Source organism: Brassica napus, chromosome C7, assembly GCF_020379485.1.
Source record: "Brassica napus cultivar Da-Ae chromosome C7, Da-Ae, whole genome shotgun sequence".
In the NCBI taxonomy this organism is placed as follows: domain Eukaryota; kingdom Viridiplantae; phylum Streptophyta; class Magnoliopsida; order Brassicales; family Brassicaceae; genus Brassica; species Brassica napus.
Genome location: NC_063450.1, coordinates 6,223,960 through 6,229,265, shown reverse-complemented (window position 1 = coordinate 6,229,265; position 5,306 = coordinate 6,223,960). Strand labels below are relative to the sequence as shown.

At 39.2% G+C, this 5,306-nt stretch overlaps 1 pseudogene; it reads left to right on the top strand.

Annotated features, from left to right (window-relative positions):
• Positions 1-1,781: 1,781 nt before the first annotated feature.
• Positions 1,782-4,368, top strand: LOC106369108 (annotated as a pseudogene).
• Positions 4,369-5,306: the final 938 nt, after the last annotated feature.

Genomic DNA, 5,306 nt, shown 5'->3' with positions numbered 1-5,306 from the left:
CATGAAACCCTTCAGAATCACATCAGAACCCTTGCAGACATTCAGAACTCCATCACCACCCGAATATTTGAACCCTCTACTGTCCAAAAGACTCATGGATATCAAATTCTTCGTCATTGATGGAACATGCCTAACCTCGTTCAATGTGCAGAATCTACCATCATGTGTCCTGAGCTTGATTGAGCCGATCCCAGCAATCTTGCAGACAAAATCATTTGCCATCTTAATCTTGCCGTCAAGTACCTCTGTGTACTTCGAAAACCACTCTTTCCTCGGTGTCATATGGTAGGATGCTCCCGTATCAAGAACCCACACATCAGAAGAGTGTGTGTGTCCGTGCACAACAAGAGCGATGTCGTCGTCAGACTTGGTTTCATCCTCGTCTACTGCAACAGACCCAAACTGCTGCTTCTTCATCTTGGGACAGTCTGACTTCCAATGTCCCTTCTCTTTTCAATAATTGCAATTATCAGATGCTTTAGGACCTCTTGGAAACGACTTCCTATCTTTCGAAGTCGTTCTGTTCTGATGTCCCTTCACACCACTGACAAACAACCCCGATGCTTGATTGTCTGTCCCTGAGCTGGATGCCTTATGGCGCAATTCCCGACTATGAAGCACCGACCTAACTTCTTCCAGTTTCACTGTATCTTTGCCAACAATGAACGATTGCACGAAGTTCTCGAAGGAGTTCGGCAGAGATACCAACATGATTAGTGCCGCGTCTTCATCCTCCACCTTAACATCGATGTTACACAGCTCCGGTAATATCGAATTCAGCTTGTCAAGATGGTTGCGAAGCTCAATACCTTCTTGCATACGCAAGGCGAAGAGGCGTTGCTTCAGAAGTAGCTTATTCATCAGAGATTTTGTCATGTACAAACTCTCTAACTTCTGCCACAAACTAGCAGCCATTTTCTCATTCGATACTTCGATGATAATCTCGTCTGCTAGACACATCAAAATTGTTGAGAACACTTTCTCTTCCAGAGCCTCCAAATCAGCTGCTTCAGATTTCTTCTCTGACAATGGTCCCCAGATGCCTTGTTGCTTCAACAACGCCTGCATCTTAATCTGCCAAAGACTGAAGCTATTTCTCCCATCAAACTTGTCGATCTTCGCTCTTATTCCAGACATCTTCTCACTAGATCACAACCCGAAGCTCTGATACCAGTTTGTTGTAACAATTGTGAGAAGAAACAGATGCGTAAACAGATGAATAAAAGCGATGTAACTACGACACGGATATTTAACGTGGTTCACCCCTAGGGCTACGTCCACGGGCAAAGAGAGATCTTATTATTGGAGGCAATATTGAGCTTACAAAGTGCAAGTTCAGGGTTACTTCGAATACAAGATATATATAGTGACATCTCGCATCTAAAACCCTAGACTAAACAGACTCATGGGCTTAAGCCCACAATCAGATGTAACATCCATAATAACTTGATGCAACGCTCTTGATGCAACCGAGTCGGTATGATGTACGTGATGTAACATCCATCGCCTAGATATAACATCCAGATTCAAGGCATATCAACACGTTTATTCCTCATCCAACGAGGAACACCTGTCACACAATCCCTTCCACCTTCCTCGCCCATCGAGACAACGCCGGAGAAAATGAAACGGCGCCGGAGACACACGGAACTGCAACACAAACCTTCAGATTCTGGAACGGCTGCATCAAGTATGGCCCCGAAGGCGTATACTATGCAGGACCTGGTCCAAAAAAGATAATAGTGCACCCAAAGATTGCATTGAACAGATTGTTGGATGAGATGTATGTGCTTACTGGAGTAGATGTTGACAAGCAGAGATCCAAAGTTAAAATATTCGGTGGAAATGCAATTGGTCACTTCGGGCTGCTAAAATGGAAAAACACGGTCTTTTTGAGATAATCAAGTATACTAGTCCACATACTTGTCGTCCCATTGAGCCAGAAAAGTCTGACTCAGAGTTTGAAGCAGAGGAGTGATAGACTCTTGATAATCAGAACTCTATGAACTCTTCTTATTGATTATCAGAAAGAGGATTACAAGAATGAATGAAGCTTTGAGTACAATTCAAGCTATACTCTCATGGCGAGCATAACAAGAATCATCAGTCTCATGGCGACTGAGAGAGAAGACTCGTAACGTCATTCAACATCAACATCAAAGCATGCTCCCTCTTCTTCACCTGGCTGTGTTCTTATACTCTCCTCCCTCCATGAGTTGCATCCAACTTCCGTAACAGCAAAGCTTCAGGTTCACCCAGAGTCTTTGCTTTATCTCTCTTCCTTAGCCACATCATGAGCTCACACTGCCACGTCAGACTCAGATAGTAGAAGTCTATCAATACTTCCCCCATAAAGACAAGCTTGCCCACAAGCTTGGAAGGAAAGAATAACAGCCATCCGTTTGCACTCATCAACCGACGTGTAGCTCCACTGCCTATATGTCACCTCTGTTCGTTTCATCACCGCCGAACGAAGTGTCAAAAAATTAAACCTTTAACGATAACAACACACAGCACATGCGAAGCACGGCTGACTGATTTTGCAGTAGCTGCGGCAACAAAGGGAGGATAAAACAGAGGCGGAAAATATCAGCGGTTGCCGCTGCTTCAAGTTACTGTATTTTTGTCTCGTTCACTGTATATTTTTTTGCCGCTGCCGCTGGATGTGGCCTCTATGAAACGAACAGGGGATTGTTTCCAAGATCTACGTATGTACACATGAGGAGAAGTCATTATGAGCTGCACTCTTTGCTATTACTAAAAAAGTATCAACTGATAGTTGGCGCTGGTTTCTCACTAGAATCAGAGAGAAGGTAACGCAAAGGAAGGGCCTTTGCCTTATCTCAAGGCACCACCCTGACATACTCGCTGTTGTTAACGAACCCGGGTCTCAGTGGAAAGAACCCTGGGCTTACAACAGTTTCTGTCTGACACATCAGTGCTCCCAGTTCCCTCGCCTTTTTCCAGACCACCACCACACGCAGTATCTTGTGATGAAGGCTGGGTCGTCGAGTCAGAAGGCAGAATTTGATTCCTACACGAAGGACATCAAAGAGAAGAGTCCAGAAGGTTGGAAATGGCTAGAACAAATCCCTCCACATCAGTGGACTCTAGCTCATGACAGTGGTCTCAGATACGGAATCATGGAGATAGATACAAATTAAAAGCTCTGTTTGCAGTTTATAGAAACTTTCCGAAAATTACAATGACAGGGGGTGTAATGCTTCTGTTTGATGAGCTGAGAGACGCTTTTGACGTGTCTTTTAGGTGTAGCCGTGGTTCTCGTAACCGCGGTGATGTCTACACAGAATTTTTCATGGACAAACTTCGAAATTCCTTGAAAGATTCCGCTTCATATGTTGTAAAGCCGTTAGAAAGAGATGCATTTCAGGTCTCAGGACCCTCAAGAAAAAAGGGAAGCTCTCTTATGGGGAGGAAATTTAAAGAATATAAGGAAGGCATTGTTCAGTTGAATGACTCAACCTGCACGTGTGGGAAGTTCCAGAGGAAAAAGTTTCCATGTCTGCACGCTCTAGCTGTCTGCAAGAAGATGAAAATCAGCCATTTGCAGTATGTAGACGACTGGTACTCGGCTGAACGCTATCACAAAACTTATGCGGCTACATTTTCTTCTGTGCCGGAGATGTCAACTTGGCTGGAAGCTTCTGGAGTTCCAACGTTGTTTCCTCCTATCATTGCACCACCTCCACTTAAAGTATCTGGTAAGTCTCAGAGCAAAACAATCTTCACACTGGAAAGAAGAAAACTTAAAGTTATATAGATTTGAATCAAACGGACTTGTGATTAACCTGGTTCAGAATTATACCTAGTACCCTTGTAACTGCTTATGTACCTTGTTCGTTAATTATGTTCCCGGTGAGTTTTGTTTCCATCTCTTATTTGTCTGATGCCATGTTTGGTGTTATCTTGTGAAAGGAATAGGGAAAGGCAAAAGCAAGGAGCCTCCTAGTGATGAAGAGTTAAGAAATGCAATTCTTGATATACTGAAAGCGATATACTTTAAAAAGGTGAGGATTTTAACTCATCATGTAATTTATGTGTTATGGAATTACTCTTAGAAGTTAGATGTTTGACAAAAGCTACAGACATCATTAAGCAACTGGGTATGTGCATAAGATTAAGTGTTTTCATTTCTTTTCTTTACTGATAGGTTTCTTATTTGTAAGGAAAAAAGTTTCCTAGCTACGGTGGAAACCATCCAATATATGAGAATGTGTCAATAATTACATGAAGTTTATGTTAATACATGTCATATGTACGAAGTAAATAATAATATAGTGGCAACATCACAATCGAGTTTAATTGATTTTAAGCTAAATTAATGGAGTCAATCCGTAATTTATTAAACTTAATGATCTATTAAGTTTAATAAATTTAATTGATTTTATTAATAAACTTAGTAATTTAGTAAACTTTAACTTAATAAACTTAATAATTTAATAAAGTTAATAAACTTAATAATTTAATAAACTTAATAAACTTAAACTTAGTAATTTATTAAACTTAATAAACTTAATAAATTTATTAATTTTATTAAGTTTATTAAATTATTAAGTTTATTAAGTTTATTAATAAATGATTAAGTTTATTAATAAATGATTAATTTTTAAGTATATTAAGTTTAGTAAATTTATTAATTTTAATAAGTTTAATAAATTAAATTTAATAAATTTATTAAGTTTATTAAGTAAGTTTAATAAATTATTAAGTTTATTAACAAAATCAATTAAGTTTATTAAACTTAATAAATCATTAAGTTTATTAAGTTTAATAAATTACGGATTGACCCCATTAACTTAGCTTAAAAACAATTAAACCCGATTGTGATGTTGCCACCATATTATAATTTACTTCTTACATGTGACATGTATTAACATAAACTTCGTGTAGTTGTTGACACATTCTCATACATTGGATGGTTTCCACCATATTACCGTAAACTTTGTATAGCTAGGAAACTTTTTTTTCCTATTTGTAACGTGCATTGTTTCACCATGTTTTTACAGCTGACAAGTTTCAATATGATCTTACCCCTAGAAAGTCATCTATAGAGGTAATGATCCAGTATGAGCTCGATAAGTATGCAGCTGATTCCGAAGAGGAGGAGGAAGAAGATGAAGAGAATGATAAAGAAGAGGCTGAAGAAGAAGAAGAAGTTTAGAGGAGGGAGTAGTATAAGCAACTTGTTAGACCGAAGAAGAGGAGCATTAACATTAGCTCGTTAGGATTTCATTTCATGCCCTTTTTAAAGACAATCTTTTGGATTTATGTGTATCCTTTCCAGT